Source organism: Crotalus tigris, unplaced genomic scaffold (assembly GCF_016545835.1).
Source record: "Crotalus tigris isolate CLP2741 ecotype Arizona unplaced genomic scaffold, ASM1654583v1 scf7180000024362.2655971311:6658466, whole genome shotgun sequence".
Taxonomy (NCBI): Eukaryota; Metazoa; Chordata; class Lepidosauria; order Squamata; family Viperidae; genus Crotalus; species Crotalus tigris.
The window spans coordinates 5,210,622-5,226,375 of NW_024100530.1; positions in this window are offsets into that span (position 1 = coordinate 5,210,622).

The window sequence follows — 15,754 nt, forward strand, 5'->3', positions numbered from 1 at the left end:
AATAATGTTCCAAAGGTTAATGTTGCCTACTACTAAGGTCCCTCCATCTCTTATGCTAAAATGAGATCTGACTAATTCTCATTTGATTTCTGCACCAGACATATGAGTTGCCAAGAAATGCAGATTTCAAACTTTGTGAGCATTGAGGGAAAAAAAGAGACAATCATAAGGGGAAAAAACATGTTTTCAAAGAACAGGTCCATGACGAACATTATCTTGGAAGGAAAAAGAAAAGTGGAACTATGGAAGATGACTCTGTTCCATCTTAGCTATGGGTTCTGAGTTCATCCATCCATCCATCCATCCATCCATCCATCCATCTATCCATCTATCCATCTGTCTTCTCTCAATTAGAGATCAAACTGATTTGAATGGTTGAACTAAATGGGATGTCTGTTTCATTTAATTCAAAGTGTTTCAGATACTTGGTTTCCACATATGTAGATTGAACTGAACAATCAATTTGATTTGCACATGCCTCATTTGCACATGACAAATAGCCACAGATTAGTAAAATTTCACTTATTGGCTGGTTACAGGTAAAACTGAAGAAAAATGGTATACCAAGCTAAGTACCAAATTCCTTCTTAAACCAACTTCTGCCACCACTTATCTTTCTTCACATTCTATTCCTATGAGCTGAGGTTAAAAAAAATAAATAAATAAAGCAAAATCAATATGCTAAGGTCCATCCCATACAAATGGGTATGTATGTATGTGAGTAGGAATTAGGTTGTATTTTTAGGTCTAAAGCTGAAGTCTTTCTTCAAATTAAACTCTTCATGATTTCACTGAGTAATCTGTCTAGCTTTCTTGGGATAAATTCAGAAATGATTTTCTACTGCCTTCTTCCAGAATGTTCTTCAACTCCCAGTCTAGCCTACTTCCCTAATATTTTCCCATTAAATACTGATCAGGTTTAACTATAAGAACCTCAGACGAGTGCTTCCACCTGTGTTGTCTAATTAAATTGTTAAACAGGAAGGAGAAAAGCAATTAGGTGACCTGAAAATGGTGTACTAATCATGTGGCCATAGAGGATAAAATGAGGGAAGGAAATAAATAGTAATGTTGAGATTGATGAAATGTGTATGAGCCACATAACATATTTATGCTCCATTACTGTAAAGTATTTCAGTGTTCAAGATAATAGATAATAGAGCTTGATTCAGATGCATAATGAATTTCTTGTGCTAATTAGCAATGCGTTTACTAATGATTAGGAAGCTGGATGATAACATCTGATGGAGAACCAAACTGTCACAGATAAGACAATGACATGGATCAAGTTCCAAGAAATTCTTGGCGTGATATATTCAGGTGCCTTAATTGTGATAATTAATTATCATATTCCCTATATAAATGAACTCACCCAACATAAAAAGTATATTGTAATTAAAGAGCTTCTGGAGAAATAATGTTTTAAACAAATGCCATGATAATATTAATTAGCTTTTTTTTTAAAAAAGAAATCCAAACGCATGGCCATACACACAGTTAATTACTGTAGGACACTCTGCTGTTGATATAAAAAGGTCTTAGATTGTCATAACCATCTTTAAAATATTCATGTTGCATTTTCCAGGCTTTGTCTATAATTGCTGGGTGTGTGTGAGGGGGGGAAGCTTATTTCACAGGATTTTTTTAAAATAAAAACTATTTCCATCCTAACTGCTCCTTCATAGTTCCAGATTAGCATATATTAGAAAATTCTATAACTAAAATTGATTATGTGCCATCAAGTTATTCTCAGCTCCTAATAACAACCTACACTTTAGCTCTGACAATTTATCTCCAATTTAATCTTTCTAGTCTTCCAAAGGTGCAGACATTGCTACTATAACCAAGTTCATCCACCTTGTTTCTGACTGTTCTCGTCTTCTCTTTCTTTCCACCTTTCCCAGCATTAATTCCTTCTCAAGGGAGCTAGGTCTTCTCATAATGTGTCTGAAGTAGGATAATTTGATCTGAAATTACCCATAATCTAAATCATCCCTCATAATTATATTATTGCAAGAATATAGAATTATGGCAGCATTTAACTAAACTCAAAAACTCAAAAACTCAACAACTTAAAAAAAAAAAACCAATAGCAATGAAAACTGTTGATTGTACATAGATGGGAGATCATAGGAAGACACAGGATTCTACACTAAACTGGAAAGTTGAAGAGACATTCCAGAAGAAAACAATGCCAGATCACTGCCATGTTGTTGTTAAGAAAACTAAATAAATATCTCTGTGAGCAAGAAGTCATCATTTCAGAGAAAATCAATTGTTAATGTATGTTCTAATACCTCAAAGTTCATTTGTATTAATGTGGATTAAAGTCTAAAGTTAATAATTAGAAGAACCACTACCAAGAAATGTCTATAAAAGTGGAAAAACTAATAAGCTTCTCTTGAGCCATTCCGAATATGCTTCATTTTTTATTTTGTCCCTCTGATCTTGCCTCCCACCCAAAATTCTTCAGTGGAAAACCAAATCACATTTATTTGAAGATAAACCTCTTGATCCCTGAATTCGTTATTCATATCACCAAGGGACTACATCAACATGTCTAAAACCCAACCCAATATCCTTAGTAGACCTTTTTTGGACATGGTATCTTTCTATTTCATTGAACTGTCCATTCAAAGAAAGCCCTTATTTCTTATCTTCATTGGGTTTCAGAATCCCTCTAAATTGCTCTGTTCTATAGGAGGATTAAGACTCATGCTAAATCAGTGCACAGCTCTAATATACAATCATCATAACCAGTAACCAGTCATAATATTATTTTCTATGAATCTCTGTGTAGTAATTTACTTTATATAAGGCTACCCTAAATCTTATGCCACAAAATTCTATAATTTACACATGTTGTTCTGAATTTCCAATAATTCAGTTTGGTTGACTGATTCAAGGAAGGAGGTAAATACTGGAGATAAATGTCTTCTATCCACTTTCTTGACACCATGCCTTCTTTTATACTCTTTAATCATGTCCTTTCATTTCTCTTTTTTTTCTAAATGAAAAAGCTTTAAACATTGTCATCTTTTCAGAGCTGAATTGTGATCTAAAATAGCTAAGTACCATTTATTTTCTTATTCATGGAAAATAATAATATATTCAGAGATCCAGTCAGAAAAAAAAAACATGAAAATATCAGAGTTGGGTGAAATGAATACAATAGATTGTTTGATACATCTCTTGTAAATACTAACATTAGTATCTTGGGTTCTATCGCCATATGTCCTCATTGAGATGAGGAGAAAGAAGAAAAAATGCTGAAAAATCAATCTGTCATGGAATATAGATGAATGGGCAGCAACATCATGGGCTATTAATATGACTTAATGGATAAATATGTGCTGTTCTACTGTTGTTTTTTAACCAGGCAGTTTTCCTAAAAAACAAAAAAAAATGTACTATTATCATTTGTCTTCATGTTTTCAGATATGTGGCACACATATATCTTTGTCTATTTTATCTCTGGCAGTGCTATTTTCTGAGGTGTTGAAATGCATTTGGTTAAACCAGTTAAACAACTTGATTAAACTTGAGTTGTTGCAGTGCATTTGTTTAGCTTATTTTATCCTTCATTCTGTTACTTCATCTCTAGAGCTTTCTCACATCTGAATCGTCTCAAGAGGATCACAGATGAGAAAAAACAATGGTTAATTGTTGCTTGTGCAACAGGGGGCACTTTTAAGGATGCTTACCATGGTTCCTATATTATATATTGCTCTTACCCTCCGTTGTATATGCCATTATACTTTTATTTAGTTTCATGTTATTCAAAAATGGAATCTTAAATACAGCTTGGTATGATTAGATGCGATTGCCAGTGTGTTGCTAGTGCCCAAACCTCCTTAAATCAAGTTGATTTGTAGCATATTGTCAGTTTTATATAGACACAGTGGGAAATATTCTAGCCATATTTTTCTGATTCTCCATTTGGAATTGTTTGGGGGTGGGGGTGGGTGGGAGGTGCAAGCATTTCCACAGTTTCAAATTCAGAATTGCTAGAAAATAAGATTCTGAGCCTGCTGTTATTACAACAAACTGAGAGCACATAAAGCATTCTTCCTGCACAGTCCTCATTCTAATATGTCTGGTGGTGCAAATCAAGCAAATTAAATGTTATATCAATTCTCAGTTTTCTTGTATGCATTGTAGCTTTAAATCACTGCATAATCAATCTCATTTTTTTCCCCCACAAAAACCTCACACATCATCTAGGATGTATCTGCCTAAGTCACTTCACACTGATATTCTCTGAGACCTATTAGGCAAAATCAACTTGCAGCAGCTAGTTGGAATATGCAGACAGCAAAGCAAGGAAAACCATAACTTTTGTTTTTTTTTTTTAATTTGATAATAGTGGTGCTTTATTTGCCATAAACAGCAGAGCAGTCTCAAAACAGTCCCTTACCACTGTTTCTAGATTTCTCCCTTTGGCATTGAGCCTCTTAATGTTGTCATTATTACTCAGCTTGCTTTAGAAATCTTTCAACTATTAACTTTCATAATTAAAAAAAAAGAAAATTATATGCCCTCTTAATCCCAATTTGGCATTTGTTAGCGGAAAATGGAACAGAAAATTGGCCCATCCTCTTGAATAATTTCATTGAATAGGAGAGAAGCGTGGGCCACACAGCAGGGGGGAAATTAGCTTGGTACCCAAGTTTCTAATTTCTGAGCTCCATTCCTGCATACCCAGAGAACTGAGAGTTAATGCAACCAGAGAATAAATCCGATTAAATTTAAAAGGACACCTCATAAGTTTACATAGACTTGTGGGGAAGCATTTTAAAGGTCAAAGGCTAAATTACTTCTGGGTTTATCACCCTCATTGTAGGTAGCTTACTTAAGGATTATTTTCCTTTCCCTGTTTTTTCCCCTTTTTTTCTTTGACAGTTGAGCTGCACTCGCAATGCTGTAATTCCTCTGTTCAACATTCATGAAAGTCATAATTTGTTAGACTGCATATAACGGAAAGTGAAACGGGCAGCAGGTTTAAATTCCAAAGGCCAAAGCCAAATATATTTCTGACATAAGTAGGGCTGTTGCTAGAGAAACTGTTATTACTTGTATTATACTTAAACTCTTTTGACTTGGTGTGAAATTCCTCGGCTGTTTCGTTGCTAGCCCTGAATTTCGTATTAATGAGATGAGTCTCTTTCCACTCTACCCTCCAACAAAGAAAAAAAATAATCCTGATAATTTATTTGGCATAACTTCTTGCCATCTGGGGCTACCGCCACATTATGCCAGGGGTACCTAGTGGGGTGGAGTTGCAAAAAATGTTGATCAGACCTTGATCAAAGACATTTCTTCTTTGTTTCAAATTTTTCAGATTTCTAGGACTTGTGTAAATGAGGCTTTTTGTTGTTGATGGTGATCTACTTTTGGGGTGAGTGGGCAGTAGATGAATGCTAATTATCTAACTGTAGTAGCAGATAAATAGACTCCAGTCTTAGGCAAGGGATTGAAGACCTCCAATCTCCCTTCCCTTCCCAATCCTATGATTTCTATGAAATCCTTGATGAGAAAAAAAGGCTGTTGGTTAATACAAGAAAAGGTAATTATAACAGAGCCAGTTTAAGTGATCATCTAGAAGCCAGGAGACCATGACTTCTAGTCCTGCCTTAGGCCCAAAGTCAACGAGCTAACCTTGGGCCAGCCCCTCTCTCTCAGCCCTAGGAAGGAGGCAAACCACTGCTGAAAAAAAAAATTGCCAAGAAAATTGATGACAACCTCCAGGAATTTATAAGCAACCCAGAATGTAATGGAGCGGAGGGGGAGGGGACAATTTATTTAAATAACTGAGTTGAATCTAAGTTGGGTAAACTTTTTTTTTATTTTTTGCAGGCATTCTTCCATAAGATTTATACTTTCCTAATATACATATTTTTATACTATTAAAAAAGAATCCCCCCGAAGACCTGGGAACTTAAGGATTCTTTGCAGAAATTTATCTGTTCCTAGCAAAGCAGTCTTCTAGACAGAGAACTCTCTCTGATGATGGGATCTATTGGCACAGCCCCAAGTGTTCCTACCACCTTTGCTACCACTTTTCCATGTTATCCCTAGTTCAAGATCTGTAATTTCTTCAGCATCTCATATTTCTTCCTCCTGATGTTGCTGTAACCTTGCACCACCTCATCTATCACCACCACTCTTTCTGGCCCTTGTCTATTATACATACAAATTTCCTCTCACAAAACTTAAAGGAAATACAGAGTTTCACAGTTGCTATGATCCCGTCTGCTAATTTACATATTAGTAGATCTGCATTAAAATGCAAGCCAAATCTATTTCCCCATCCTTGTGTGTGAATCGTTCTCTGAAGAGTGCGAGTTATATTCTATGAATTTTGATGAAGTCTTAACTGAGGGCAAAAGAAAAAGTTGAGCCTGTTTGTATATCCATATGTCTCTTTTTCTGCCTTGACCCATTCTGACCTTTGACAACTAAAATTTGCAAAACAAAAATCAGATGCTGTGAGAGTCTCTCGTTCAATTTGCAAATCCAATCAATTAACTTTTTTTTAATCAAGTGAAAAGAAGTCAGTCACCTTGCTGCAAAATACCCAAGTCTCTCACAGAAGCCTTGCCAACAGACCCTTAAATGCCAAATTGACAGGCCCTTTTGGTTAAAAACAAAGCTTGATGGGCATTCTAAATATATATATATATTCAAAGTAGATGCCAATTCAACTAAAATATTTTGTTTAGACATTGGATATTTGTCAAGCTATTTTTTTTTAAAAAATAATTCTTAACTATGGAACATTCCAACTGAAAATAGATATTGGGGGTTAATACTAGAGTAAATTTTAAAAATAGTTGGCATTAAAAGCAGAATTTTCACTTCTTTTCTCTCCCTCGATCTGTTTTACTTTATGTCTGTTTCGCTCTCCTTTCAAATGTAGATTAGAGAGCCTGGCTAGATTTAAAATATTAATTTACCTTGAATTTATTGCATTTGGGAGGGGAGGAGAAGGGTGCAATAAGATAGTTAATAGGAGCCGTGGTGACACAGTGGTTAGAATACAGTATTACAAGCTAACTCTGCCCACAGCCAGGAGTTTGCTCCTGACTGGCTCAGAGTTGACTAGCCTTCCATCCTTCTGAGCCAGTAAAATGAGGACCCGGATTGTTAAGGGCAAAATGCTGATATTTTGAGTGCTATGCTGTGCGGTATGTATTTTGCTATTATAAATGAAGGTGAATATATGTGCCCCAGGATAATGTTGCAGGATCTGATCTGGATTGGTCACCAGGACCAGAGATTTTGTCTTCTGAGTTTTTGGATTTGTGCTGGAGCCCCATCTTCAGGAAACTTCTCTCTCTCAATAGCAATAAGCTATTGCTATTGCTAATGCTTGTCCTCTTCTGTGTCAAATATTACTTTAGCTCTGGAGTTGAGTGCGAGTCTGTGTTTTCTTTCCATCCAATATTATTTTGACCTGGAAGTATTTTTTTTTCTGCTTTCAGTCACATGCAGAACATTGTTTTGTTCCAAAAATGGTAGCTGCATTTTTAGAGCTGAACTCCCTGATGACTCTATCCTCCATAGCTCAACAGCACTTCTGTGTCTAGACAGAATATCTGTCTGATATTTGATATCTGTCTGGTGAACTCTGAATGTCAGAGATGTAAAGCGAATAGGAAAAATATTGGCCACTGCAATTGGAAATGTTGGGAATGACACCTGGAATTGTTTGCCCTTGTCATGGTGATAACAGTATGTTTCTTGAGTTTGTTTGTTTGTTTGTTTGTTTGTTTTAGCTTTATACAGAAGGAAATTTTATGTTCTCAGGATAATGTAACCACATCGGATATTTTTGTGCGAAAGGGTGCATTTGACTGTTCCCGTGGACATCTGCAGCAAACTGGAGTTGAATCAAAATGATACGCCCGGTGGCATCATAACACCAACTCCACCCTTATATACTTAGTTACCAGTGTCTGATATAAATATGTAAGTTGTAACTTCTGCTTCTTCCTTAACCTACCTATTGTGATGGGAATATTTTGTTGTTCTTCCCTTTCTGTTTGGAAGCCTATGAAGATTGGGGTCAAAGTACAATCTCATAATACTAATGATGGCATCAGCGTCACTCTGTACATCATTTCCAAGCCTCCCATAAAAACCACACCAAACCTGTATGAAGCCCTAGCGGAGGACATGTATTATTAAGAAACAAAAAATATACATAGAAATCATACTATCTTGGCCTACTCAGTTTCACCCATTGAGCCCTTACCCAGACAATGCCACTCAAGGCTCATTAAATGCCATTCCTGAGTCTTACCCTGCTGCTTCTTTTATAATAATTTTCTGCAATTTATTTGTGTTTAATTATAGAAACTTGGGATCACGCGGAGAGTTCCTACTGTCTTTTTTCCTAGGTCGGTATTTTATTAGCAATTCAATATAACTGCTAAATTTACAAAAGAAATATCGTCTTTGCCACTTCAGATCTCATCAATATTTCATCCTAGTTACACATAGAGCTTCACTGCAGATATAATTCTCTTGATCCCTACTGTGACCAAATGTCTCTAGCAAATATTGCAGAAATAGCTCAGGAGCTGAAAGTTTAGCTTTGTCTTTTTTTTCTTTTCTTTTTTCAACTTGAAGGAAAAGCATACCACACAAGGTCCTCCCCCCCCCCACCCACACATTTTCAATTTCTAAATGAATCTAAGGGTTATTCTTACTATTATGTTTTATTATAATTGCCTTCATATTTTCAGTGAAGCGATGCCTTCGGTAAAATGTGGAAGAGAATTCCATTGCATAACACTGTACGAGAATTCCATTGCATAACACTGTGTTGCCGCCCAGGCCAGCAGATTTGTATTGGCATTTTAAATAAAATATTTGGATGTAAGTGTGCTGGTCCATTTTAGAGCAGAAGAGGATTGTGTTAGGAGCACTGCAGATTCATTCTCCAAAAGGTGCCTTGGGGCACACAGCAGTATGGATTGAATATCTGCCTACGATGCTTTGAAGCAACTGCAAGTTCCTCAACCCCAGGATAACATCAAGATGTTACAAGCAGAAACTCTCTCCATTTTCTTACATCTTCTGAAAATCTCTTCCAAACAGAATCTGAAACATTGTGTATCACCTGAGATTGATCTATTTTTCAAAAAAAAAAAAAAAGAGCAGAAAGTGGTGGTTTTGACCACTTGTCTGATATGGCAAAAATGCTACCTAGCTCAAAAGTATTCTCCCTTTGAGTCTCCAAAGTTCAGAGGATTTTCCTAACTCTAACCCAAGATGGTGAGGACAGAACCTGGGAACATTTACATACAAATAATAGCTTGGATTTCTGGTGGCCACAAAGAGGATCAATGGCTTACACATGGTGCTATGTGCGTTATTCATCTTTGTTTTTTGCTTAAACATCTTCCGTTTCAATGTAGATTGAAGACTGAACTGAAATTTAGACTAAAAGAATTTCTGATAAGGTCCTTATCTATGGCAGTTTCCTTCCTTCCTTCCTTCCTTCCTTCCTTCCTTCCTTCCTTCCTTCCTTCCTTCCTTCCTTCCTTCCTTCCTTCCTTCCTTATAATAAAATTGAGCCAAATGTCTGCATAATTTTCGCCTGCCAATTGCCCAGAGAACCCATATCTGCAGAGATGCAGAATACAACTCTTCATTTAGAAATGCTAGAGATACAACAACCTTTCCTTTGACCTTTTGTGTTTTGATTTACACCTGGTTATAAGCATGTTATGCTAGAAAGAAGATGGCATCACTCCCAGTTTTTATAAACATTTCTTTTTGCAAACCTTTTTCTTGGTCTTTTGTTCTGGCATGTCCTATCAAAAGAATAGTGTCCTGCAAGTCAGATTGTTGTGAAACCTCCTTATGGTAGCTGACAAAAATGATTAATTCCTAGGCAGTTTTCTATCTAGAGATTGCTTTTAAGGTGGGAAATTACTGTGTTTTTGTTCTGCTACTTGACAAAGGCACTGACAGTTGGATATATTAGACAAACAATCTTTACTCTGTTTTTGTTATGTGTCTGCCTGTCCCAATAACATTATCTCTCTTGTCATGCTTCAAGGAAATTTTGTTTTCAAACTAATTAATATAATGCTAGTTAACTGAAACAGTTATCTGATCCAAAACAATAATAGCTCTCTTATTTGGAAGGTATAGTCAAGGTTCTGACTGACAAACCCAACCAAGACTTTCTGATCTCTTAATGTAAAACTTTATTGAGTACATCATTTTGGAACATATGAAAATAAAACCAGCTCTGGCTAAACCCACCCAAGCCTCATATAGTAAAAGCATAGAATTCTCTCTCTGGATCCGGTCACATTATCCAATTAGATGGATAAATATTGTTATGAGAAAATGTTTTGGGGTCTGGCCAGACACCTGGTAAACTGTCCTTGGATCTCACATTCTTCTTTCTTAATATTTGATGTTTGCATTCCAATCTTTTTCCTTCCCCAGTTCATTGGCAAGCTGAAGCAATAATTGCTGCGGCAGCAAAACCATGCTTCAAAACTTGACAGGTATTTTTAATATAAACATACATTAAAAAAACCCCAGCTACAATGGTCTCTGTTCTTTTTTAATCAAAGCCAAGTGGAATCTGTGATGCATTAAGTAAAAGGCTGTGTTTTAGCTATAATGTTAATCACCTCAGGTTTGCATGCACTTGGAGATCTGATCAGGATCTGAATGTAAAATCTTGCCTAATCAGTGGATGAAAGAAATAGTTTCATCATCTAGTTTTTGTTCGTTCCAACTTAGTAGTTCCAACTTATATCAGACAGTCTTTAAAAATACATGTTTAATTGGCTTCAGCTGCAGTGGTAGAGTTTTATTTTGTGCCAGCCAAGTATACCTATTACTCTGGTTTTGTTTCACTTCCACTGTTGAGCTATTTGTTCACCACCTCCATTTCAAGCACTGGATTGTAAGTTTATATTCTCTTCCCTAGAAAATATGCAAACTTCAGACTCCCAGAACCTTGGAGTTGATGGCATCGTGTAACTTGGTGTGTGAGGCAGGTGGAGATTAATAAAACATGAAGACTAATCATATGAAGGAGATGCAATTAACATAAATTCAAATTAAATTCAATCAAACTGAATTTTTGTTCAGGTCATGCTCGTTTTCGTGAGTCAAAATGTTGTTGGCAGTCAAAATGGGATGGTAATCCTTGGCCTAAAAAACATTGCAAACCTCTATAATATGTCTTATTCAAAAGCAGTTTTCAGCCTCCAAGAATGTCTGATTCTACACAAACCTGGCTGTACTTTGTGATTTTCAACTTCTTAATATGATTTTAAAAATAATAAAAAAGAAAAATGTATAAAATCCTGCTAATTGGTCCAGGATGAATTTTTGTGATTGCACAGTTGAAGGAAGTCCACAGCCATTAATTGCTTTTGGTGGAACTGTTTTTTTTTTAAAAAAAAAACAATATATATTAAGGGAACCTATATAAAAATGAAGCCCAATTTATGAAAATCCCATTGTGTGTTGAGACCAAGTTGTTTTTCAACACAACTTGAAAGTAAACATTCAGAAATAACAGGTCTATTGAGTAAATGTTTAAGATAGACATATCAAACTCGCGACGTCATGTGATGTATCATGACTTTTCCCCCATTGCTGGCAATGGGGTGGGCGTGGTTTCAGCGTGACACATTCAGCCCGCAGGTCGGCAGTTTGACATGCCTGGTTTAAGAGAACATGCCACCTCTAGTCCATGCTTTTGAACTTCCTGAATGAGATTGGTTGACTATTATGTATCAGATTTTCAACATCATATCCATGTATGTTGGACATGATGGGCCCCAGTAGCACTCATTTATATGCTTTGTTTAAAAAGTATAAATTAGAATAGTTGCATAGAAAACTAGTTACTTCTTACAAGTCCAACTTTTGTTTCCCTAAATTGCATATCATGGTTTGTATAGTTCTGATCTTTGGGTATTGCCACATCACTGCATCTGAATACTTTACCAAGAGCTTCATGACTGGTAGAGACATATTTCTTGTTTCTTTACTGTTGATAGTTGATTCTAAGAGGCAGAAGCCATCTAGAATATCTCCATTGTCAGCTCTAAGAGTCATGATTGTACCTTTTAGTTCATATTATGAAAAATTATAGTTTAATAACTAAGGTTTTAGAGTAGGACCAGGAAAAGTCAAATTCACACTCAACCATGGAAATTTTCTTGGTGACTTGGAGTCAGTCACCTTAAACTTGGTTCAATTATATCCATACATGAAGTTAGAAAAAGAAAAGAAAACTGAAGTCTGAAGGAAAGGTGATAGCTGCAATTTTGCTTTTGTTCATCGGAATAATCAGATGGGTCTTTCCCACAGGCAACAACTTAAGAAGTATGTGTGAAACTGACTACTATTGATAACTGAATAGCAAAAAGGGGGCAACATCATGCTATGTTTTTGGCTATTTGGCAGCTGTGAGGACAATTGTAAGTCAATCAAATAAACTTCCTTAGGGTTTTGGGAGTAAAATGTAGGCAGTACTGAATTATCTCAATTTTGGAACAGTTATTATATGTATATGATATACACAGAGAGAATTAGTATTGTTATAATCTTGTGTTTGAAGTTTTTATTGTAACTCTAACTTATCAATATTTTATTTTACAAAGTCCATGAGGCTTGAAGTGGTAGATAAATTGCACCAATAAACGAAGTTCTCTTCGTGTTCTTTTCATTTGTATGATTAATATATCTTTTAATATTTGATTCCACATCTGTGAATGGTAGTTTATGAGAGCATCCAATTATATGAAATCTTGACATCCTTCCCGTAGCAATGTCATGGAACATGTCCAGTTTGTTCCCAACACTTCAAAATTTAATTGCCACATTTTAATGGTAAACGTTGTAATACAAAACTAGTAAAGATAAATGTCCAAATTTCCCTGTCCATCGTGTCTGACTCTAGGGCAGGATGCTCATCCCCGTTTCTTGGCCAAGGGAGACATAGTTGTCTGAAGACAATTTCCGTGGTCGTCAGGCCAGCATGGCTAAATGCCAAAGGTGCACAGAATGCAGTTACCTTCCCACTGAAATGGTACTTATTAATCTACTTGCATTTACATGATTTTGAACTGATAGGTGGGTAGAAGCTGGGACAAGTAATGGGAGCTCACCCCATTGCACAGAGCTTGGGTCTTGAACCCGGGATGTCAGTTCTCCAACTGACAAGCTCAGCATCTTTAACCACTGAACCATCCTGCCCCTTCCAATACAAAAGTAGGAATCTCTTGAATCTCTTAAATTAACTGGGGTGAAGAATTCAACAAGGACAATAAGATCTTGAATCCTGGATTGCATAATCTGCTACTTTCAATGATTAATGTTCAATTAACTAATATTTTAATTGAGATTTTGAAATATTTTTATTTTAAGATAAAAACTTTTAAAAAATAGGATTGGTGCACGTTATCTTAGAGAATCATATAGATCTTTCTTTCAGCACTAGCACAGATTATCGTGACACATAATTGAGAATGTGTGTTCTAGAAAAAACAACAACCCTGTGATCAAGCAGTTAAAATGTTTTGCTTTCATCCAGGACATTTGTTTTATTCAAAAGTATTCAGATTTAATTGACTGATATATTGAGGTTTCTATTCTTCTTCCATAATCTACAAGGAAATTTTTTGAATGTTTTAACTTTCTAGCAAATAGGTCTAGTGAAGCATCTTTATTTTTTTTAACACGAGTCAAATGACAGGTTGATTAAATCACTAGATGTCATGATGAAATACTTTATATTAATCATATGAAAATGTTATACTGAATGAGCACATGAACGTGCTTCTACTTGAAATGCAGCTGAATTGGAAATGTATGAATCAGATCTCTAGGAATAATAGTATTCCATTTTCAATGTACTGAAAGCTTTTTACACAGTGGGAAATGAAGTTATTACAAAGGGCAGCTTGGAAATGTACTGCTCAGAGATTTGGGAGTAGTAGTTGTCCTTGAAGTGAAGATTTAATATTGTAGATTTTAACATTTATCCATTTTGGGGCAGTTATATAAAATGTTAGTCAGATGGGTAATAAACTTCAAACAGGCTAAAGTAGAGTTAAAAATGTCTCAGTATCTTTTCTCAATTATCTATGGAAGTAAAGGACAGAACTTCATTTTGAAATTTAAAGAAGAAGAAAATAATGTTTTATTTTAATAATTCTGACCAAAGCTCTTTAAAAGAAAAAAAAACATGGGTGAACAAGGAGATGTAATGTGTTTTAAATTAGTGCTTCATTTTATCATTTCAAAATTAAAATTAAGAAAAATTGTTGTTGTTTTTTTTAAAAAAAGAACAAAGAGGTCTGGAACCTTGGGAATTAAAGGGAAAAAAATAGTCACTTTGAGAGCTTTCTTTCAATGCCAGCTATAACTCTGGATTTAGTCCTAGTGAGAAAACTCATCCAATAGATACTTTTAAAGACTTCTGCATTTTCTTTACACATTTTAACCTTGGAACTGCTTTGTACAGGGACTAAAGAAAGCTAGTTTGGTCTAGTGGTTAAGGTACTATGCTTGAAACTGGGAAACTGGGAGTTCTAGTTCTACCTTAAGCCTGAAAGTCAACTGGGTGACGTTGGGCCAGTCCGTCTTTCTCTCTCAGTCCAATTCACCTCACAGGGTTATTATTGTGGGGAAGATAAGCATATCAGATATGTTTGCCACCTGGAGTTGTTTATTAAAAAAAATAATAAAATTAGGGCATGTATGAATAAAATAAAAATAAAATAAAATAAAATAATTATTCAACTGGCTGGGATTACGCGTAGTATTCCTTACTGTCCCAAAAAGGGGAACAATTGAAATTCTAGCTAACTGAAGAAAAAATACACTGACTGACACTTTTTATCCCTGCAAAAAGGAACATGGAACATTTTTTTTTTTCTGTATGCTGAAAGGTTTGCCCATCTTCAGTCAAAAATTACCTTAAGCTAATAAAAGCCTCTTGCACAGCCTGATAGCTCCCTGGATCATAACCCCTGCATTTTTCAAATGAAAATACTTTGCCATTTAAATATATTTCTGTTCATATGTCAGCTGCAAGCTGAACAGAGTCTCATACAAATACTAAATTAAAATAATGCCCTGTGAAAATTCTCTGATCTCTATTGCAATCCTTATATCTAGCAGCCACATCTTTAGCTAATTATTAACATCACCTTTCTGGATAATCCTCCCTGGGAAAGAAACCTCACAAAATAATCTTGTCAGAGGATAATCTTTCCCCAAGATCATCTTGTTGAGAGATAATTGCATTATAAGGCATAGCTCTTTTCCAAGTTCATTCTTTGAGAGTTTTTACTCTATGATTGTGAATTTAGAAGGAAACTGGCTTAGAAGGCAGATAAGGGAGCAAAAAATTGAAACGTCTTCACATTTGCAAATTAATTTCTAGGAAATATATAATAGAGAATGTGTTGTATGGAGTGTATTATCTTAAAACCCTTTTTCATGGGTGGATCTAAATAAATATTGACTTAATTCTTAGATAACCAAATGGGATAGACGAATGTTCCAACTTTCGTGGGACAATCCTTTCTCCAATAAATAGGAAGAAAAGACATTCAGATGAAGAACTAAGGACAGCAAGGAAGATTCTACGGAGTGATGAAAACTGCTAGCTCTAAGCATCATGAGGATTATACAGAAAAAAATAGGCTTTTGGGGGGGAGAGGAGGAGAAGACTTCTAAGAAATTACAAGATGGA